Source organism: Stegostoma tigrinum, chromosome 27 (genome assembly GCF_030684315.1).
Source record: "Stegostoma tigrinum isolate sSteTig4 chromosome 27, sSteTig4.hap1, whole genome shotgun sequence".
Taxonomy (NCBI): domain Eukaryota; kingdom Metazoa; phylum Chordata; class Chondrichthyes; order Orectolobiformes; family Stegostomatidae; genus Stegostoma; species Stegostoma tigrinum.
The window spans coordinates 3,218,166-3,241,759 of record NC_081380.1 but is presented as its reverse complement, the minus strand read 5'-3'; the positions used below and the strand labels follow the sequence as shown (position 1 = coordinate 3,241,759).

Genomic DNA, 23,594 nt, shown 5'->3' with positions numbered 1-23,594 from the left:
CAAAAGTGAAAGACACAGGCAGACAGAGCGAATGAGCACGCAGTTAAAAGGACCTTGGTGGCTTCATGAATGGCAGCGTCAGAGTGCAGGGCTGCGGGCAGCCTCTGCTGGCTGCAAAAGCCTACTGCACCTGGTATTCCCAGGCGGTCTCCCATCCAAGTACTAACCAGGCCTGAGTCTGCTTAGCTTCCGAGATCAGACGAGATCGGGCGTTTTCAGACTAGTATGGCCGTAGGCGCTGACTGCCAGCATTTCTGACATCTTGCAAGCACGTAGCCCAGTTTTCATTCCCTTCTACGCACTGCGGCATTTCACTGCACCCACAAATTTATAGCGCACTATTCCTCTCCTCGTGCTCTCCAACCTATTCTCCTTCTCTCCGCTCTCACAGGCACAGACTACAACTCTTACACTCTCCAGAACAACACACTCTCACAAATCACACACCACAAACACAGTCAACGTCGTCATGGCTCGTCCCATTCTGGCCTTAACTCCATCCATCCGCGCGGCCTCACGACACCAAACATACGTCACCCCCACCGTTAACAATTCTCTCAATAACTCACCGGATAAATCGCATCAAGCCGGCGCCACTGCTTTCAGCCTTCTTCGTTATCGCACTTACATCTTCAAATCTGCCCTTCTTGCACCAGGTACTACCTCACCCACACACACACTCACTCACACCCTCCCTCACTCATTCACTCCAAATATCTGCTCCCACATCACTGACAGTGCCCACCCTCGGGAGGCGGCTTTTTCTCCCGGACACTCTGGCCAATTCTGCTCACAGACCACCCCGGGCTCTTTTGCCACGAGTCCACGTGCTTTCTCAACATGTCTTTTCTCCTGTGTTCGCAAACAACTTTTACAAACGCCACAACCCTCTTTCCGTGTCTTGCTGGTCCTACCCACCAACCCAGCAAGCTCTCCATTACAGACACAAGATCACAACATTACGCAGCAACTCCTCCGCCCTCTCTTAACACAGCTCGCACTAATACACCCGCGCACGCTCACCCACTTACACACTCGCACAGCACACTGGCCAGCTTCAGCTTGCCCCTCCATCGAGGTGCTGCTTATTGCCAGCTGAAAACGGGCACCACCTCAGACAAACTGAAAGCATCTCGGTGAATAACGGGAGAGTGTTGCTTCGCACTGGAGAAGGGGATAGTTCCATTTGAGACAGCAGCAAGTAAACAGCTACTATCAGGAACACAACAACAGCTCTCTAAAGCACAAATGCAAAACACACAGCGCAGTGAATAAGGTCAGTGAGATACGAGGATCAACAGCCGTGCGGGAATACAACGTAGAAACTTGGCTTCGAGACGGCATTCGGATTCAAGTACGATCAAGTGCAAAGCGTCTTTCTTTCTTTGCTTGCTGTCAGGCTCTTGGCTGCATCTATCAGGTACTCATGCTGCAGACAACCATCTTAACAGCACTTCAACTGCAAGGATAATATTAAACTACAAAGTCTACAGAAAAGCTTTACAACAATGTTGCCGGCACTGGAGGCTTTGAATTCTACGCACAGGCCGCATAGGCTGGGACAGTTTTCCCTGAAGCGTTGAAGGTTGAAAGGCGACCTTGCAAAGGTTCAGGAAATCAACAGGGGCATACATAAGGTGAACAGCCAGGGTCTTTTCCCCAGGACAGGGGGGTCCAAAATTGGACAGCGTACGTTTACGGTGAAAGCAGAAAGGTTTAAAACTGACCTGACGGCTAACTTTTTCATACCCATAGTGGCGTGCACATGAACAAGCTGCCAGAGCAAGTGCTAAAGTCAGGTACAATCACAACGTTTCAAAGACATTCGGTCAGGTACGTGGATACGAAAGTCGTGGAGGGATACAGGGCCAAATGAAAGCAAGTGCGACTGGTTTAGTTAAAAACACCTGGTCAGCGTGGACAATTTGGCCCAAAGGCTCTGTTGCCATGCTGTGTGGCTCTATGACCCTATGCAATTCACAATGAACTGCTTTCTGCCGATCTCACAGCATGCTGTCAGACGTGAAGCTGGTCCTAGGTACTCATGAGCTGTACAAAAAAAACGCACGACTACTAACAGAGAGAGACACAGCAATGTTCCCAGCTGTCAAGGCTGCAACAGGCAACTGAATCACAAAGGAAACTGCCCAAAGCTGAAACACTGTGAGAGGTACAACGGCTGCACATCTTCCCCTCCCAGTTCCATGGCGATATGAAGCAAACGGGCAATCTGCCCACGCGCAACGGCAAAATTATAAGCTACCATTTCTTTAACAAGCTACAGCAGCAACACACCGCCGCACTCTTGTTGTGATCGGAGAGGGACTCGTTCAAACTGTCGTCACCATGAACTTTGCCGACGAGCACAAAACAGACACTACAGAAAATTCAAAAGCTTTGAAATCCCACTTTGACACCTAGGTGAATGTCGCTGATGAATGACAGACGTTCAACGCGAAGGGTAAAAAAAACACTCTGCTGGTCAATATGTGGTCTCAGCGACCAGGTTCGCAGAATCCTGTGCTTTTGTGGAATTAAAAATGATTTCAAGACAGACTGAGGAGGCATAATCCCCCAGTATCAACATCCGCGGTGGGGGGGTACCAGATCAGAGGCTAGCAATACTGCAGCGAGTAACTCACCTCCTGTCACCCCAACGGCTGTCCACGCAGGAGCGTGATGGAATACTCTCCGCTCGCCTGGATGAGTGCACTCAAGGAGGCTGACATCATCCAGGACCAAGCAGTGCGCCTGATCGCCACGACATCCACAAACATCCACTCCCTACACCACCGACGCTTAGTCGCAGCAGTGTATACTGCCAACAAAATGCACTTCTGAAACTCACCAGAAATCCACGTAGACCACGGTCCAAACCTACGACCGCTTCCATCCGGAAGGACAGGGGCAGCGTATACATGGGAACACCGCCACCTTCAAGATCCCCTCCAAGCTACTCAAAATCCTGACTTGGAAATATTTCACCCTTCCTTCACTTTTGCTGAGTCAAAATCATGGAATTTCTTCCCTCAGGGTGATGTGGGTCACCCACAGCACATGTACTGCAGAGGCTGAAGAAGGCAGCGCACTCCCACCTTCTCGACGGCAACCACGGATGGGCAAGAAATGCTGGTCCAGCCAGTGAACCCCACAGCCCACTAGTGATGACGGGATAACGTTGGAACAGACCGGGCCTTACATGAATACTGCTGGTAACAACATTCAATATCAGGGGTGGGGTGCTGAGATGGTCTCTTGTTGGAGACGATCATTTCCTGGCAATTGTGGGGCGCCAACGTTACTTGTCACTCGTCAGCCCAAGTCTGGATACCGTCCGACATCCCGTTGTACTTGTGGAGCACTGCTTCAGCATCTGACGAGCGACGTGCGACAGTCCAGGCACAAAGGACACAGTCATCCTGAAGAAAACGACAGAATGCAAATACAGCGGAAGACATCATGCAAAGGAGAACAAGTTCCTGCAGGGAAAGCGCAGCTTTGACTGCACGAAGCAAAAGTGAAAGACACAGGCAGACAGAGCGAATGAGCACGCAGTTAAAAGGACCTTGGTGGCTTCATGAATGGCAGCGTCAGAGTGCAGGGCTGCGGGCAGCCTCTGCTGGCTGCAAAAGCCTACTGCACCTGGTATTCCCAGGCGGTCTCCCATCCAAGTACTAACCAGGCCTGAGTCTGCTTAGCTTCCGAGATCAGACGAGATCGGGCGTTTTCAGACTAGTATGGCCGTAGGCGCTGACTGCCAGCATTTCTGACATCTTGCAAGCACGTAGCCCAGTTTTCATTCCCTTCTACGCACTGCGGCATTTCACTGCACCCACAAATTTATAGCGCACTATTCCTCTCCTCGTGCTCTCCAACCTATTCTCCTTCTCTCCGCTCTCACAGGCACAGACTACAACTCTTACACTCTCCAGAACAACACACTCTCACAAATCACACACCACAAACACAGTCAACGTCGTCATGGCTCGTCCCATTCTGGCCTTAACTCCATCCATCCGCGCGGCCTCACGACACCAAACATACGTCACCCCCACCGTTAACAATTCTCTCAATAACTCACCGGATAAATCGCATCAAGCCGGCGCCACTGCTTTCAGCCTTCTTCGTTATCGCACTTACATCTTCAAATCTGCCCTTCTTGCACCAGGTACTACCTCACCCACACACACACTCACTCACACCCTCCCTCACTCATTCACTCCAAATATCTGCTCCCACATCACTGACAGTGCCCACCCTCGGGAGGCGGCTTTTTCTCCCGGACACTCTGGCCAATTCTGCTCACAGACCACCCCGGGCTCTTTTGCCACGAGTCCACGTGCTTTCTCAACATGTCTTTTCTCCTGTGTTCGCAAACAACTTTTACAAACGCCACAACCCTCTTTCCGTGTCTTGCTGGTCCTACCCACCAACCCAGCAAGCTCTCCATTACAGACACAAGATCACAACATTACGCAGCAACTCCTCCGCCCTCTCTTAACACAGCTCGCACTAATACACCCGCGCACGCTCACCCACTTACACACTCGCACAGCACACTGGCCAGCTTCAGCTTGCCCCTCCATCGAGGTGCTGCTTATTGCCAGCTGAAAACGGGCACCACCTCAGACAAACTGAAAGCATCTCGGTGAATAACGGGAGAGTGTTGCTTCGCACTGGAGAAGGGGATAGTTCCATTTGAGACAGCAGCAAGTAAACAGCTACTATCAGGAACACAACAACAGCTCTCGAAAGCACAAATGCAAAACACACAGCGCAGTGAATAAGGTCAGTGAGATACGAGGATCAACAGCCGTGCGGGAATACAACGTAGAAACTTGGCTTCGAGACGGCATTCGGATTCAAGCACGATCAAGTGCAAAGCGTCTTTCTTTCTTTGCTTGCTGTCAGGCTCTTGGCTGCATCTATCAGGTACTCATGCTGCAGACAACCATCTTAACAGCACTTCAACTGCAAGGATAATATTAAACTACAAAGTCTACAGAAAAGCTTTACAACAATGTTGCCGGCACTGGAGGCTTTGAATTCTACGCACAGGCCGCATAGGCTGGGACAGTCTTCCCTGAAGCGTTGAAGGTTGAAAGGCGACCTTGCAAAGGTTCAGTAAATCAACAGGGGCATACATAAGGTGAACAGCCAGGGTCTTTTCCGCAGGACAGCGGGGTCCAAAATTGGACAGCGTACGTTTACGGTGAAAGCACAAAGGTTTAAAACTGACCTGACGGCTAACTTTTTCATACCCATAGTGGTGTGTACATGGAACAAGCTGCCAGAGCAAGTGCTAAAGTCAGGTACAATCACAACGTTTCAAAGACATTCGGTCAGGTACGTGGATACGAAAGTCGTGGAGGGATACAGGGCCAAATGAAAGCAAGTGCGACTGGTTTAGTTAAAAACACCTGGTCAGCGTGGACAATTTGGCCCAAAGGCTCTGTTGCCATGCTGTGTGGCTCTATGACCCTATGCAATTCACAATGAACTGCTTTCTGCCGATCTCACAGCATGCTGTCAGACGTGAAGCTGGTCCTAGGTACTCATGAGCTGTACAAAAAAAACGCACGACTACTAACAGAGAGAGACACAGCAATGTTCCCAGCTGTCAAGGCTGCAACAGGCAACTGAATCACAAAGGAAACTGCCCAAAGCTGAAACACTGTGAGAGGTACAACGGCTGCACATCTTCCCCTCCCAGTTCCATGGCGATATGAAGCAAACGGGCAATCTGCCCACGCGCAACGGCAAAATTATAAGCTACCATTTCTTTAACAAGCTACAGCAGCAACACACCGCCGCACTCTTGTTGTGATCGGAAAGGGACTCGTTCAAACTGTCGTCACCATGAACTTTGCCGACGAGCACAAAACAGACACTACAGAAAATTCAAAAGCTTTGAAATCCCACTTTGACACCTAGGTGAATGTCGCTGATGAATGACAGACGTTCAACGCGAAGGGTAAAAAAAACACTCTGCTGGTCAATATGTGGTCTCAGCGACCAAGTTGACAGAATCCTGTGCTTTTGCGGAATTAAAAATGATTTCAAGACAGACTGAGGAGGCATAATCCCCCAGTATCAACATCCGCGGTGGGGGGTACCAGATCAGAGGCTAGCAATACTGCAGCGAGTAACTCACCTCCTGTCACCCCAACGGCTGTCCACGCAGGAGCGTGATGGAATACTCTCCGCTCGCCTGGATGAGTGCACTCAAGGAGGCTGACATCATCCAGGACCAAGCAGTGCGCCTGATCGCCACGACATCCACAAACATCCACTCCCTACACCACCGACGCTTAGTCGCAGCAGTGTATACTGCCAACAAAATGCACTTCTGAAACTCACCAGAAATCCACGTAGACCACGGTCCAAACCTACGACCGCTTCCATCCGGAAGGACAGGGGCAGCGTATACATGGGAACACCGCCACCTTCAAGATCCCCTCCAAGCTACTCAAAATCCTGACTTGGAAATATTTCACCCTTCCTTCACTTTTGCTGAGTCAAAATCATGGAATTTCTTCCCTCAGGGTGATGTGGGTCACCCACAGCACATGTACTGCAGAGGCTGAAGAAGGCAGCGCACTCCCACCTTCTCGACGGCAACCACGGATGGGCAAGAAATGCTGGTCCAGCCAGTGAACCCCACAGCCCACTAGTGATGACGGGATAACGTTGGAACAGACCGGGCCTTACATGAATACTGCTGGTAACAACATTCAATATCAGGGGTGGGGTGCTGAGATGGTCTCTTGTTGGAGACGATCATTTCCTGGCAATTGTGGGGCGCCAACGTTACTTGTCACTCGTCAGCCCAAGTCTGGATACCGTCCGACATCCCGTTGTACTTGTGGAGCACTGCTTCAGCATCTGACGAGCGACGTGCGACAGTCCAGGCACAAAGGACACAGTCATCCTGAAGAAAACGACAGAATGCAAATACAGCGGAAGACATCATGCAAAGGAGAACAAGTTCCTGCAGGGAAAGCGCAGCTTTGACTGCACGAAGCAAAAGTGAAAGACACAGGCAGACAGAGCGAATGAGCACGCAGTTAAAAGGACCTTGGTGGCTTCATGAATGGCAGCGTCAGAGTGCAGGGCTGCGGGCAGCCTCTGCTGGCTGCAAAAGCCTACTGCACCTGGTATTCCCAGGCGGTCTCCCATCCAAGTACTAACCAGGCCTGAGTCTGCTTAGCTTCCGAGATCAGACGAGATCGGGCGTTTTCAGACTAGTATGGCCGTAGGCGCTGACTGCCAGCATTTCTGACATCTTGCAAGCACGTAGCCCAGTTTTCATTCCCTTCTACGCACTGCGGCATTTCACTGCACCCACAAATTTATAGCGCACTATTCCTCTCCTCGTGCTCTCCAACCTATTCTCCTTCTCTCCGCTCTCACAGGCACAGACTACAACTCTTACACTCTCCAGAACAACACACTCTCACAAATCACACACCACAAACACAGTCAACGTCGTCATGGCTCGTCCCATTCTGGCCTTAACTCCATCCATCCGCGCGGCCTCACGACACCAAACATACGTCACCCCCACCGTTAACAATTCTCTCAATAACTCACCGGATAAATCGCATCAAGCCGGCGCCACTGCTTTCAGCCTTCTTCGTTATCGCACTTACATCTTCAAATCTGCCCTTCTTGCACCAGGTACTACCTCACCCACACACACACTCACTCACACCCTCCCTCACTCATTCACTCCAAATATCTGCTCCCACATCACTGACAGTGCCCACCCTCGGGAGGCGGCTTTTTCTCCCGGACACTCTGGCCAATTCTGCTCACAGACCACCCCGGGCTCTTTTGCCACGAGTCCACGTGCTTTCTCAACATGTCTTTTCTCCTGTGTTCGCAAACAACTTTTACAAACGCCACAACCCTCTTTCCGTGTCTTGCTGGTCCTACCCACCAACCCAGCAAGCTCTCCATTACAGACACAAGATCACAACATTACGCAGCAACTCCTCCGCCCTCTCTTAACACAGCTCGCACTAATACACCCGCGCACGCTCACCCACTTACACACTCGCACAGCACACTGGCCAGCTTCAGCTTGCCCCTCCATCGAGGTGCTGCTTATTGCCAGCTGAAAACGGGCACCACCTCAGACAAACTGAAAGCATCTCGGTGAATAACGGGAGAGTGTTGCTTCGCACTGGAGAAGGGGATAGTTCCATTTGAGACAGCAGCAAGTAAACAGCTACTATCAGGAACACAACAACAGCTCTCTAAAGCACAAATGCAAAACACACAGCGCAGTGAATAAGGTCAGTGAGATACGAGGATCAACAGCCGTGCGGGAATACAACGTAGAAACTTGGCTTCGAGACGGCATTCGGATTCAAGCACGATCAAGTGCAAAGCGTCTTTCTTTCTTTGCTTGCTGTCAGGCTCTTGGCTGCATCTATCAGGTACTCATGCTGCAGACAACCATCTTAACAGCACTTCAACTGCAAGGATAATATTAAACTACAAAGTCTACAGAAAAGCTTTACAACAATGTTGCCGGCACTGGAGGCTTTGAATTCTACGCACAGGCCGCATAGGCTGGGACAGTTTTCCCTGAAGCGTTGAAGGTTGAAAGGCGACCTTGCAAAGGTTCAGGAAATCAACAGGGGCATACATAAGGTGAACAGCCAGGGTCTTTTCCCCAGGACAGGGGGGTCCAAAATTGGACAGCGTACGTTTACGGTGAAAGCAGAAAGGTTTAAAACTGACCTGACGGCTAACTTTTTCATACCCATAGTGGCGTGCACATGAACAAGCTGCCAGAGCAAGTGCTAAAGTCAGGTACAATCACAACGTTTCAAAGACATTCGGTCAGGTACGTGGATACGAAAGTCGTGGAGGGATACAGGGCCAAATGAAAGCAAGTGCGACTGGTTTAGTTAAAAACACCTGGTCAGCGTGGACAATTTGGCCCAAAGGCTCTGTTGCCATGCTGTGTGGCTCTATGACCCTATGCAATTCACAATGAACTGCTTTCTGCCGATCTCACAGCATGCTGTCAGACGTGAAGCTGGTCCTAGGTACTCATGAGCTGTACAAAAAAAACGCACGACTACTAACAGAGAGAGACACAGCAATGTTCCCAGCTGTCAAGGCTGCAACAGGCAACTGAATCACAAAGGAAACTGCCCAAAGCTGAAACACTGTGAGAGGTACAACGGCTGCACATCTTCCCCTCCCAGTTCCATGGCGATATGAAGCAAACGGGCAATCTGCCCACGCGCAACGGCAAAATTATAAGCTACCATTTCTTTAACAAGCTACAGCAGCAACACACCGCCGCACTCTTGTTGTGATCGGAAAGGGACTCGTTCAAACTGTCGTCACCACGAACTTTGCCGACGAGCACAAAACAGACACTACAGAAAATTCAAAAGCTTTGAAATCCCACTTTGACACCTAGGTGAATGTCGCTGATGAATGACAGACGTTCAACGCGAAGGGTAAAAAAAACACTCTGCTGGTCAATATGTGGCCTCAGCGACCAGGTTCGCAGAATCCTGTGCTTTTGTGGAATTAAAAATGATTTCAAGACAGACTGAGGAGGCATAATCCCCCAGTATCAACATCCGCGGTGGGGGGGTACCAGATCAGAGGCTAGCAATACTGCAGCGAGTAACTCACCTCCTGTCACCCCAACGGCTGTCCACGCAGGAGCGTGATGGAATACTCTCCGCTCGCCTGGATGAGTGCACTCAAGGAGGCTGACATCATCCAGGACCAAGCAGTGCGCCTGATCGCCACGACATCCACAAACATCCACTCCCTACACCACCGACGCTTAGTCGCAGCAGTGTATACTGCCAACAAAATGCACTTCTGAAACTCACCAGAAATCCACGTAGACCACGGTCCAAACCTACGACCGCTTCCATCCGGAAGGACAGGGGCAGCGTATACATGGGAACACCGCCACCTTCAAGATCCCCTCCAAGCTACTCAAAATCCTGACTTGGAAATATTTCACCCTTCCTTCACTTTTGCTGAGTCAAAATCATGGAATTTCTTCCCTCAGGGTGATGTGGGTCACCCACAGCACATGTACTGCAGAGGCTGAAGAAGGCAGCGCACTCCCACCTTCTCGACGGCAACCACGGATGGGCAAGAAATGCTGGTCCAGCCAGTGAACCCCACAGCCCACTAGTGATGACGGGATAACGTTGGAACAGACCGGGCCTTACATGAATACTGCTGGTAACAACATTCAATATCAGGGGTGGGGTGCTGAGATGGTCTCTTGTTGGAGACGATCATTTCCTGGCAATTGTGGGGCGCCAACGTTACTTGTCACTCGTCAGCCCAAGTCTGGATACCGTCCGACATCCCGTTGTACTTGTGGAGCACTGCTTCAGCATCTGACGAGCGACGTGCGACAGTCCAGGCACAAAGGACACAGTCATCCTGAAGAAAACGACAGAATGCAAATACAGCGGAAGACATCATGCAAAGGAGAACAAGTTCCTGCAGGGAAAGCGCAGCTTTGACTGCACGAAGCAAAAGTGAAAGACACAGGCAGACAGAGCGAATGAGCACGCAGTTAAAAGGACCTTGGTGGCTTCATGAATGGCAGCGTCAGAGTGCAGGGCTGCGGGCAGCCTCTGCTGGCTGCAAAAGCCTACTGCACCTGGTATTCCCAGGCGGTCTCCCATCCAAGTACTAACCAGGCCTGAGTCTGCTTAGCTTCCGAGATCAGACGAGATCGGGCGTTTTCAGACTAGTATGGCCGTAGGCGCTGACTGCCAGCATTTCTGACATCTTGCAAGCACGTAGCCCAGTTTTCATTCCCTTCTACGCACTGCGGCATTTCACTGCACCCACAAATTTATAGCGCACTATTCCTCTCCTCGTGCTCTCCAACCTATTCTCCTTCTCTCCGCTCTCACAGGCACAGACTACAACTCTTACACTCTCCAGAACAACACACTCTCACAAATCACACACCACAAACACAGTCAACGTCGTCATGGCTCGTCCCATTCTGGCCTTAACTCCATCCATCCGCGCGGCCTCACGACACCAAACATACGTCACCCCCACCGTTAACAATTCTCTCAATAACTCACCGGATAAATCGCATCAAGCCGGCGCCACTGCTTTCAGCCTTCTTCGTTATCGCACTTACATCTTCAAATCTGCCCTTCTTGCACCAGGTACTACCTCACCCACACACACACTCACTCACACCCTCCCTCACTCATTCACTCCAAATATCTGCTCCCACATCACTGACAGTGCCCACCCTCGGGAGGCGGCTTTTTCTCCCGGACACTCTGGCCAATTCTGCTCACAGACCACCCCGGGCTCTTTTGCCACGAGTCCACGTGCTTTCTCAACATGTCTTTTCTCCTGTGTTCGCAAACAACTTTTACAAACGCCACAACCCTCTTTCCGTGTCTTGCTGGTCCTACCCACCAACCCAGCAAGCTCTCCATTACAGACACAAGATCACAACATTACGCAGCAACTCTTCCGCCCTCTCTTAACACAGCTCGCACTAATACACCCGCGCACGCTCACCCACTTACACACTCGCACAGCACACTGGCCAGCTTCAGCTTGCCCCTCCATCGAGGTGCTGCTTATTGCCAGCTGAAAACGGGCACCACCTCAGACAAACTGAAAGCATCTCGGTGAATAACGGGAGAGTGTTGCTTCGCACTGGAGAAGGGGATAGTTCCATTTGAGACAGCAGCAAGTAAACAGCTACTATCAGGAACACAACAACAGCTCTCTAAAGCACAAATGCAAAACACACAGCGCAGTGAATAAGGTCAGTGAGATACGAGGATCAACAGCCGTGCGGGAATACAACGTAGAAACTTGGCTTCGAGACGGCATTCGGATTCAAGCACGATCAAGTGCAAAGCGTCTTTCTTTCTTTGCTTGCTGTCAGGCTCTTGGCTGCATCTATCAGGTACTCATGCTGCAGACAACCATCTTAACAGCACTTCAACTGCAAGGATAATATTAAACTACAAAGTCTACAGAAAAGCTTTACAACAATGTTGCCGGCACTGGAGGCTTTGAATTCTACGCACAGGCCGCATAGGCTGGGACAGTTTTCCCTGAAGCGTTGAAGGTTGAAAGGCGACCTTGCAAAGGTTCAGGAAATCAACAGGGGCATACATAAGGTGAACAGCCAGGGTCTTTTCCCCAGGACAGGGGGGTCCAAAATTGGACAGCGTACGTTTACGGTGAAAGCAGAAAGGTTTAAAACTGACCTGACGGCTAACTTTTTCATACCCATAGTGGCGTGCACATGAACAAGCTGCCAGAGCAAGTGCTAAAGTCAGGTACAATCACAACGTTTCAAAGACATTCGGTCAGGTACGTGGATACGAAAGTCGTGGAGGGATACAGGGCCAAATGAAAGCAAGTGCGACTGGTTTAGTTAAAAACACCTGGTCAGCGTGGACAATTTGGCCCAAAGGCTCTGTTGCCATGCTGTGTGGCTCTATGACCCTATGCAATTCACAATGAACTGCTTTCTGCCGATCTCACAGCATGCTGTCAGACGTGAAGCTGGTCCTAGGTACTCATGAGCTGTACAAAAAAAACGCACGACTACTAACAGAGAGAGACACAGCAATGTTCCCAGCTGTCAAGGCTGCAACAGGCAACTGAATCACAAAGGAAACTGCCCAAAGCTGAAACACTGTGAGAGGTACAACGGCTGCACATCTTCCCCTCCCAGTTCCATGGCGATATGAAGCAAACGGGCAATCTGCCCACGCGCAACGGCAAAATTATAAGCTACCATTTCTTTAACAAGCTACAGCAGCAACACACCGCCGCACTCTTGTTGTGATCGGAAAGGGACTCGTTCAAACTGTCGTCACCACGAACTTTGCCGACGAGCACAAAACAGACACTACAGAAAATTCAAAAGCTTTGAAATCCCACTTTGACACCTAGGTGAATGTCGCTGATGAATGACAGACGTTCAACGCGAAGGGTAAAAAAAACACTCTGCTGGTCAATATGTGGCCTCAGCGACCAGGTTCGCAGAATCCTGTGCTTTTGTGGAATTAAAAATGATTTCAAGACAGACTGAGGAGGCATAATCCCCCAGTATCAACATCCGCGGTGGGGGGGTACCAGATCAGAGGCTAGCAATACTGCAGCGAGTAACTCACCTCCTGTCACCCCAACGGCTGTCCACGCAGGAGCGTGATGGAATACTCTCCGCTCGCCTGGATGAGTGCACTCAAGGAGGCTGACATCATCCAGGACCAAGCAGTGCGCCTGATCGCCACGACATCCACAAACATCCACTCCCTACACCACCGACGCTTAGTCGCAGCAGTGTATACTGCCAACAAAATGCACTTCTGAAACTCACCAGAAATCCACGTAGACCACGGTCCAAACCTACGACCGCTTCCATCCGGAAGGACAGGGGCAGCGTATACATGGGAACACCGCCACCTTCAAGATCCCCTCCAAGCTACTCAAAATCCTGACTTGGAAATATTTCACCCTTCCTTCACTTTTGCTGAGTCAAAATCATGGAATTTCTTCCCTCAGGGTGATGTGGGTCACCCACAGCACATGTACTGCAGAGGCTGAAGAAGGCAGCGCACTCCCACCTTCTCGACGGCAACCACGGATGGGCAAGAAATGCTGGTCCAGCCAGTGAACCCCACAGCCCACTAGTGATGACGGGATAACGTTGGAACAGACCGGGCCTTACATGAATACTGCTGGTAACAACATTCAATATCAGGGGTGGGGTGCTGAGATGGTCTCTTGTTGGAGACGATCATTTCCTGGCAATTGTGGGGCGCCAACGTTACTTGTCACTCGTCAGCCCAAGTCTGGATACCGTCCGACATCCCGTTGTACTTGTGGAGCACTGCTTCAGCATCTGACGAGCGACGTGCGACAGTCCAGGCACAAAGGACACAGTCATCCTGAAGAAAACGACAGAATGCAAATACAGCGGAAGACATCATGCAAAGGAGAACAAGTTCCTGCAGGGAAAGCGCAGCTTTGACTGCACGAAGCAAAAGTGAAAGACACAGGCAGACAGAGCGAATGAGCACGCAGTTAAAAGGACCTTGGTGGCTTCATGAATGGCAGCGTCAGAGTGCAGGGCTGCGGGCAGCCTCTGCTGGCTGCAAAAGCCTACTGCACCTGGTATTCCCAGGCGGTCTCCCATCCAAGTACTAACCAGGCCTGAGTCTGCTTAGCTTCCGAGATCAGACGAGATCGGGCGTTTTCAGACTAGTATGGCCGTAGGCGCTGACTGCCAGCATTTCTGACATCTTGCAAGCACGTAGCCCAGTTTTCATTCCCTTCTACGCACTGCGGCATTTCACTGCACCCACAAATTTATAGCGCACTATTCCTCTCCTCGTGCTCTCCAACCTATTCTCCTTCTCTCCGCTCTCACAGGCACAGACTACAACTCTTACACTCTCCAGAACAACACACTCTCACAAATCACACACCACAAACACAGTCAACGTCGTCATGGCTCGTCCCATTCTGGCCTTAACTCCATCCATCCGCGCGGCCTCACGACACCAAACATACGTCACCCCCACCGTTAACAATTCTCTCAATAACTCACCGGATAAATCGCATCAAGCCGGCGCCACTGCTTTCAGCCTTCTTCGTTATCGCACTTACATCTTCAAATCTGCCCTTCTTGCACCAGGTACTACCTCACCCACACACACACTCACTCACACCCTCCCTCACTCATTCACTCCAAATATCTGCTCCCACATCACTGACAGTGCCCACCCTCGGGAGGCGGCTTTTTCTCCCGGACACTCTGGCCAATTCTGCTCACAGACCACCCCGGGCTCTTTTGCCACGAGTCCACGTGCTTTCTCAACATGTCTTTTCTCCTGTGTTCGCAAACAACTTTTACAAACGCCACAACCCTCTTTCCGTGTCTTGCTGGTCCTACCCACCAACCCAGCAAGCTCTCCATTACAGACACAAGATCACAACATTACGCAGCAACTCTTCCGCCCTCTCTTAACACAGCTCGCACTAATACACCCGCGCACGCTCACCCACTTACACACTCGCACAGCACACTGGCCAGCTTCAGCTTGCCCCTCCATCGAGGTGCTGCTTATTGCCAGCTGAAAACGGGCACCACCTCAGACAAACTGAAAGCATCTCGGTGAATAACGGGAGAGTGTTGCTTCGCACTGGAGAAGGGGATAGTTCCATTTGAGACAGCAGCAAGTAAACAGCTACTATCAGGAACACAACAACAGCTCTCTAAAGCACAAATGCAAAACACACAGCGCAGTGAATAAGGTCAGTGAGATACGAGGATCAACAGCCGTGCGGGAATACAACGTAGAAACTTGGCTTCGAGACGGCATTCGGATTCAAGCACGATCAAGTGCAAAGCGTCTTTCTTTCTTTGCTTGCTGTCAGGCTCTTGGCTGCATCTATCAGGTACTCATGCTGCAGACAACCATCTTAACAGCACTTCAACTGCAAGGATAATATTAAACTACAAAGTCTACAGAAAAGCTTTACAACAATGTTGCCGGCACTGGAGGCTTTGAATTCTACGCACAGGCCGCATAGGCTGGGACAGTCTTCCCTGAAGCGTTGAAGGTTGAAAGGCGACCTTGCAAAGGTTCAGTAAATCAACAGGGGCATACATAAGGTGAACAGCCAGGGTCTTTTCCCCAGGACAGGGGGGTCCAAAATTGGACAGCGTACGTTTACGGTGAAAGCAGAAAGGTTTAAAACTGACCTGACGGCTAACTTTTTCATACCCATAGTGGCGTGCACATGAACAAGCTGCCAGAGCAAGTGCTAAAGTCAGGTACAATCACAACGTTTCAAAGACATTCGGTCAGGTACGTGGATACGAAAGTCGTGGAGGGATACAGGGCCAAATGAAAGCAAGTGCGACTGGTTTAGTTAAAAACACCTGGTCAGCGTGGACAATTTGGCCCAAAGGCTCTGTTGCCATGCTGTGTGGCTCTATGACCCTATGCAATTCACAATGAACTGCTTTCTGCCGATCTCACAGCATGCTGTCAGACGTGAAGCTGGTCCTAGGTACTCATGAGCTGTACAAAAAAAACGCACGACTACTAACAGAGAGAGACACAGCAATGTTCCCAGCTGTCAAGGCTGCAACAGGCAACTGAATCACAAAGGAAACTGCCCAAAGCTGAAACACTGTGAGAGGTACAACGGCTGCACATCTTCCCCTCCCAGTTCCATGGCGATATGAAGCAAACGGGCAATCTGCCCACGCGCAACGGCAAAATTATAAGCTACCATTTCTTTAACAAGCTACAGCAGCAACACACCGCCGCACTCTTGTTGTGATCGGAGAGGGACTCGTTCAAACTGTCGTCACCATGAACTTTGCCGACGAGCACAAAACAGACACTACAGAAAATTCAAAAGCTTTGAAATCCCACTTTGACACCTAGGTGAATGTCGCTGATGAATGACAGACGTTCAACGCAAAGGGTAAAAAAAACACTCTGCTGGTCAATATGTGGTCTCAGCGACCAGGTTCGCAGAATCCTGTGCTTTTGTGGAATTAAAAATGATTTCAAGACAGACTGAGGAGGCATAATCCCCCAGTATCAACATCCGCGGTGGGGGGGTACCAGATCAGAGGCTAGCAATACTGCAGCGAGTAACTCACCTCCTGTCACCCCAACGGCTGTCCACGCAGGAGCGTGATGGAATACTCTCCGCTCGCCTGGATGAGTGCACTCAAGGAGGCTGACATCATCCAGGACCAAGCAGTGCGCCTGATCGCCACGACATCCACAAACATCCACTCCCTACACCACCGACGCTTAGTCGCAGCAGTGTATACTGCCAACAAAATGCACTTCTGAAACTCACCAGAAATCCACGTAGACCACGGTCCAAACCTACGACCGCTTCCATCCGGAAGGACAGGGGCAGCGTATACATGGGAACACCGCCACCTTCAAGATCCCCTCCAAGCTACTCAAAATCCTGACTTGGAAATATTTCACCCTTCCTTCACTTTTGCTGAGTCAAAATCATGGAATTTCTTCCCTCAGGGTGATGTGGGTCACCCACAGCACATGTACTGCAGAGGCTGAAGAAGGCAGCGCACTACCACCTTCTCGACGGCAACCACGGATGGGCAAGAAATGCTGGTCCAGCCAGTGAACCCCACAGCCCACTAGTGATGACGGGATAACGTTGGAACAGACCGGGCCTTACATGAATACTGCTGGTAACAACATTCAATATCAGGGGTGGGGTGCTGAGATGGTCTCTTGTTGGAGACGATCATTTCCTGGCAATTGTGGGGCGCCAACGTTACTTGTCACTCGTCAGCCCAAGTCTGGATACCGTCCGACATCCCGTTGTACTTGTGGAGCACTGCTTCAGCATCTGACGAGCGACGTGCGACAGTCCAGGCACAAAGGACACAGTCATCCTGAAGAAAACGACAGAATGCAAATACAGCGGAAGACATCATGCAAAGGAGAACAAGTTCCTGCAGGGAAAGCGCAGCTTTGACTGCACGAAGCAAAAGTGAAAGACACAGGCAGACAGAGCGAATGAGCACGCAGTTAAAAGGACCTTGGTGGCTTCATGAATGGCAGCGTCAGAGTGCAGGGCTGCGGGCAGCCTCTGCTGGCTGCAAAAGCCTACTGCACCTGGTATTCCCAGGCGGTCTCCCATCCAAGTACTAACCAGGCCTGAGTCTGCTTAGCTTCCGAGATCAGACGAGATCGGGCGTTTTCAGACTAGTATGGCCGTAGGCGCTGACTGCCAGCATTTCTGACATCTTGCAAGCACGTAGCCCAGTTTTCATTCCCTTCTACGCACTGCGGCATTTCACTGCACCCACAAATTTATAGCGCACTATTCCTCTCCTCGTGCTCTCCAACCTATTCTCCTTCTCTCCGCTCTCACAGGCACAGACTACAACTCTTACACTCTCCAGAACAACACACTCTCACAAATCACACACCACAAACACAGTCAACGTCGTCATGGCTCGTCCCATTCTGGCCTTAACTCCATCCATCCGCGCGGCCTCACGACACCAAACATACGTCACCCCCACCGTTAACAATTCTCTCAATAACTCACCGGATAAATCGCATCAAGCCGGCGCCACTGCTTTCAGCCTTCTTCGTTATCGCACTTACATCTTCAAATCTGCCCTTCTTGCACCAGGTACTACCTCACCCACACACACACTCACTCACACCCTCCCTCACTCATTCACTCCAAATATCTGCTCCCACATCACTGACAGTGCCCACCCTCGGGAGGCGGCTTTTTCTCCCGGACACTCTGGCCAATTCTGCTCACAGACCACCCCGGGCTCTTTTGCCACGAGTCCACGTGCTTTCTCAACATGTCTTTTCTCCTGTGTTCGCAAACAACTTTTACAAACGCCACAACCCTCTTTCCGTGTCTTGCTGGTCCTACCCACCAACCCAGCAAGCTCTCCATTACAGACACAAGATCACAACATTACGCAGCAACTCCTCCGCCCTCTCTTAACACAGCTCGCACTAATACACCCGCGCACGCTCACCCACTTACACACTCGCACAGCACACTGGCCAGCTTCAGCTTGCCCCTCCATCGAGGTGCTGCTTATTGCCAGCTGAAAACGGGCACCACCTCAGACAAACTGAAAGCATCTCGGTGAATAACGGGAGAGTGTTGCTTCGCACTGGAGAAGGGGATAGTTCCATTTGAGACAGCAGCAAGTAAACAGCTACTATCAGGAACACAACAACAGCTCTCGAAAGCACAAATGCAAAACACACAGCGCAGTGAATAAGGTCAGTGAGATACGAGGATCAACAGCCGTGCGGGAATACAACGTAGAAACTTGGCTTCGAGACGGCATTCGGATTCAAGTACGATCAAGTGCAAAGCGTCTTTCTTTCTTTGCTTGCTGTCAGGCTCTTGGCTGCATCTATCAGGTACTCATGCTGCAGACAACCATCTTAACAGCACTTCAACTGCAAGGATAATATTAAACTACAAAGTCTACAGAAAAGCTTTACAACAATGTTGCCGGCACTGGAGGCTTTGAATTCTACGCACAGGCCGCATAGGCTGGGACAGTTTTCCCTGAAGCGTTGAAGGTTGAAAGGCGACCTTGCAAAGGTTCAGGAAATCAACAGGGGCATACATAAGGTGAACAGCCAGGGTCTTTTCCCCAGGACAGGGGGGTCCAAAATTGGACAGCGTACGTTTACGGTGAAAGCAGAAAGGTTTAAAACTGACCTGACGGCTAACTTTTTCATACCCATAGTGGCGTGCACATGAACAAGCTGCCAGAGCAAGTGCTAAAGTCAGGTACAATCACAACGTTTCAAAGACATTCGGTCAGGTACGTGGATACGAAAGTCGTGGAGGGATACAGGGCCAAATGAAAGCAAGTGCGACTGGTTTAGTTAAAAACACCTGGTCAGCGTGGACAATTTGGCCCAAAGGCTCTGTTGCCATGCTGTGTGGCTCTATGACCCTATGCAATTCACAATGAACTGCTTTCTGCCGATCTCACAGCATGCTGTCAGACGTGAAGCTGGTCCTAGGTACTCATGAGCTGTACAAAAAAAACGCACGACTACTAACAGAGAGAGACACAGCAATGTTCCCAGCTGTCAAGGCTGCAACAGGCAACTGAATCACAAAGGAAACTGCCCAAAGCTGAAACACTGTGAGAGGTACAACGGCTGCACATCTTCCCCTCCCAGTTCCATGGCGATATGAAGCAAACGGGCAATCTGCCCACGCGCAACGGCAAAATTATAAGCTACCATTTCTTTAACAAGCTACAGCAGCAACACACCGCCGCACTCTTGTTGTGATCGGAGAGGGACTCGTTCAAACTGTCGTCACCATGAACTTTGCCGACGAGCACAAAACAGACACTACAGAAAATTCAAAAGCTTTGAAATCCCACTTTGACACCTAGGTGAATGTCGCTGATGAATGACAGACGTTCAACGCGAAGGGTAAAAAAAACACTCTGCTGGTCAATATGTGGTCTCAGCGACCAGGTTCGCAGAATCCTGTGCTTTTGTGGAATTAAAAATGATTTCAAGACAGACTGAGGAGGCATAATCCCCCAGTATCAACATCCGCGGTGGGGGGGTACCAGATCAGAGGCTAGCAATACTGCAGCGAGTAACTCACCTCCTGTCACCCCAACGGCTGTCCACGCAGGAGCGTGATGGAATACTCTCCGCTCGCCTGGATGAGTGCACTCAAGGAGGCTGACATCATCCAGGACCAAGCAGTGCGCCTGATCGCCACGACATCCACAAACATCCACTCCCTACACCACCGACGCTTAGTCGCAGCAGTGTATACTGCCAACAAAATGCACTTCTGAAACTCACCAGAAATCCACGTAGACCACGGTCCAAACCTACGACCGCTTCCATCCGGAAGGACAGGGGCAGCGTATACATGGGAACACCGCCACCTTCAAGATCCCCTCCAAGCTACTCAAAATCCTGACTTGGAAATATTTCACCCTTCCTTCACTTTTGCTGAGTCAAAATCATGGAATTTCTTCCCTCAGGGTGATGTGGGTCACCCACAGCACATGTACTGCAGAGGCTGAAGAAGGCAGCGCACTCCCACCTTCTCGACGGCAACCACGGATGGGCAAGAAATGCTGGTCCAGCCAGTGAACCCCACAGCCCACTAGTGATGACGGGATAACGTTGGAACAGACCGGGCCTTACATGAATACTGCTGGTAACAACATTCAATATCAGGGGTGGGGTGCTGAGATGGTCTCTTGTTGGAGACGATCATTTCCTGGCAATTGTGGGGCGCCAACGTTACTTGTCACTCGTCAGCCCAAGTCTGGATACCGTCCGACATCCCGTTGTACTTGTGGAGCACTGCTTCAGCATCTGACGAGCGACGTGCGACAGTCCAGGCACAAAGGACACAGTCATCCTGAAGAAAACGACAGAATGCAAATACAGCGGAAGACATCATGCAAAGGAGAACAAGTTCCTGCAGGGAAAGCGCAGCTTTGACTGCACGAAGCAAAAGTGAAAGACACAGGCAGACAGAGCGAATGAGCACGCAGTTAAAAGGACCTTGGTGGCTTCATGAATGGCAGCGTCAGAGTGCAGGGCTGCGGGCAGCCTCTGCTGGCTGCAAAAGCCTACTGCACCTGGTATTCCCAGGCGGTCTCCCATCCAAGTACTAACCAGGCCTGAGTCTGCTTAGCTTCCGAGATCAGACGAGATCGGGCGTTTTCAGACTAGTATGGCCGTAGGCGCTGACTGCCAGCATTTCTGACATCTTGCAAGCACGTAGCCCAGTTTTCATTCCCTTCTACGCACTGCGGCATTTCACTGCACCCACAAATTTATAGCGCACTATTCCTCTCCTCGTGCTCTCCAACCTATTCTCCTTCTCTCCGCTCTCACAGGCACAGACTACAACTCTTACACTCTCCAGAACAACACACTCTCACAAATCACACACCACAAACACAGTCAACGTCGTCATGGCTCGTCCCATTCTGGCCTTAACTCCATCCATCCGCGCGGCCTCACGACACCAAACATACGTCACCCCCACCGTTAACAATTCTCTCAATAACTCACCGGATAAATCGCATCAAGCCGGCGCCACTGCTTTCAGCCTTCTTCGTTATCGCACTTACATCTTCAAATCTGCCCTTCTTGCACCAGGTACTACCTCACCCACACACACACTCACTCACACCCTCCCTCACTCATTCACTCCAAATATCTGCTCCCACATCACTGACAGTGCCCACCCTCGGGAGGCGGCTTTTTCTCCCGGACACTCTGGCCAATTCTGCTCACAGACCACCCCGGGCTCTTTTGCCACGAGTCCACGTGCTTTCTCAACATGTCTTTTCTCCTGTGTTCGCAAACAACTTTTACAAACGCCACAACCCTCTTTCCGTGTCTTGCTGGTCCTACCCACCAACCCAGCAAGCTCTCCATTACAGACACAAGATCACAACATTACGCAGCAACTCCTCCGCCCTCTCTTAACACAGCTCGCACTAATACACCCGCGCACGCTCACCCACTTACACACTCGCACAGCACACTGGCCAGCTTCAGCTTGCCCCTCCATCGAGGTGCTGCTTATTGCCAGCTGAAAACGGGCACCACCTCAGACAAACTGAAAGCATCTCGGTGAATAACGGGAGAGTGTTGCTTCGCACTGGAGAAGGGGATAGTTCCATTTGAAACAGCAGCAAGTAAACAGCTACTATCAGGAACACAACAACAGCTCTCGAAAGCACAAATGCAAAACACACAGCGCAGTGAATAAGGTCAGTGAGATACGAGGATCAACAGCCGTGCGGGAATACAACGTAGAAACTTGGCTTCGAGACGGCATTCGGATTCAAGTACGATCAAGTGCAAAGCGTCTTTCTTTCTTTGCTTGCTGTCAGGCTCTTGGCTGCATCTATCAGGTACTCATGCTGCAGACAACCATCTTAACAGCACTTCAACTGCAAGGATAATATTAAACTACAAAGTCTACAGAAAAGCTTTACAACAATGTTGCCGGCACTGGAGGCTTTGAATTCTACGCACAGGCCGCATAGGCTGGGACAGTTTTCCCTGAAGCGTTGAAGGTTGAAAGGCGACCTTGCAAAGGTTCAGGAAATCAACAGGGGCATACATAAGGTGAACAGCCAGGGTCTTTTCCCCAGGACAGGGGGGTCCAAAATTGGACAGCGTACGTTTACGGTGAAAGCAGAAAGGTTTAAAACTGACCTGACGGCTAACTTTTTCATACCCATAGTGGCGTGCACATGAACAAGCTGCCAGAGCAAGTGCTAAAGTCAGGTACAATCACAACGTTTCAAAGACATTCGGTCAGGTACGTGGATACGAAAGTCGTGGAGGGATACAGGGCCAAATGAAAGCAAGTGCGACTGGTTTAGTTAAAAACACCTGGTCAGCGTGGACAATTTGGCCCAAAGGCTCTGTTGCCATGCTGTGTGGCTCTATGACCCTATGCAATTCACAATGAACTGCTTTCTGCCGATCTCACAGCATGCTGTCAGACGTGAAGCTGGTCCTAGGTACTCATGAGCTGTACAAAAAAAACGCACGACTACTAACAGAGAGAGACACAGCAATGTTCCCAGCTGTCAAGGCTGCAACAGGCAACTGAATCACAAAGGAAACTGCCCAAAGCTGAAACACTGTGAGAGGTACAACGGCTGCACATCTTCCCCTCCCAGTTCCATGGCGATATGAAGCAAACGGGCAATCTGCCCACGCGCAACGGCAAAATGATAAGCTACCATTTCTTTAACAAGCTACAGCAGCAACACACCGCCGCACTCTTGTTGTGATCGGAAAGGGACTCGTTCAAACTGTCGTCACCATGAACTTTGCCGACGAGCACAAAACAGACACTACAGAAAATTCAAAAGCTTTGAAATCCCACTTTGACACCTAGGTGAATGTCGCTGATGAATGACAGACGTTCAACGCGAAGGGTAAAAAAAACACTCTGCTGGTCAATATGTGGCCTCAGCGACCAGGTTCGCAGAATCCTGT

At 50.6% G+C, this 23,594-nt stretch overlaps 7 non-coding genes across 7 annotated transcripts; all 7 read right to left on the bottom strand.

The window, feature by feature from the left end:
• Nucleotides 1–118: 118 nt before the first annotated feature.
• LOC132211090 (5S ribosomal RNA) lies at nucleotides 119–237 on the bottom strand. The gene has a single exon (XR_009447397.1). It is a non-coding gene; the product is annotated as a 5S ribosomal RNA (ribosomal RNA).
• Nucleotides 238–3,630: 3,393 nt separating this feature from the next.
• Nucleotides 3,631–3,749, bottom strand: LOC132211089 (5S ribosomal RNA). Its single transcript, XR_009447396.1, has one exon. It is a non-coding gene; the product is annotated as a 5S ribosomal RNA (ribosomal RNA).
• A 3,393-nt stretch (nucleotides 3,750–7,142) lies between these two features.
• Nucleotides 7,143–7,261, bottom strand: LOC132211088 (5S ribosomal RNA). The gene has a single exon (XR_009447395.1). It is a non-coding gene; the product is annotated as a 5S ribosomal RNA (ribosomal RNA).
• A 3,393-nt stretch (nucleotides 7,262–10,654) lies between these two features.
• LOC132211087 (5S ribosomal RNA) lies at nucleotides 10,655–10,773 on the bottom strand. Its single transcript, XR_009447394.1, has one exon. It is a non-coding gene; the product is annotated as a 5S ribosomal RNA (ribosomal RNA).
• Nucleotides 10,774–14,166: 3,393 nt separating this feature from the next.
• On the bottom strand, nucleotides 14,167–14,285 carry LOC132211086 (5S ribosomal RNA). The gene has a single exon (XR_009447393.1). It is a non-coding gene; the product is annotated as a 5S ribosomal RNA (ribosomal RNA).
• A 3,393-nt stretch (nucleotides 14,286–17,678) lies between these two features.
• On the bottom strand, nucleotides 17,679–17,797 carry LOC132211084 (5S ribosomal RNA). Its single transcript, XR_009447391.1, has one exon. It is a non-coding gene; the product is annotated as a 5S ribosomal RNA (ribosomal RNA).
• Nucleotides 17,798–21,190: 3,393 nt separating this feature from the next.
• On the bottom strand, nucleotides 21,191–21,309 carry LOC132211083 (5S ribosomal RNA). The gene has a single exon (XR_009447390.1). It is a non-coding gene; the product is annotated as a 5S ribosomal RNA (ribosomal RNA).
• Between the last annotated feature and the right edge of the window lie 2,285 nt (nucleotides 21,310–23,594).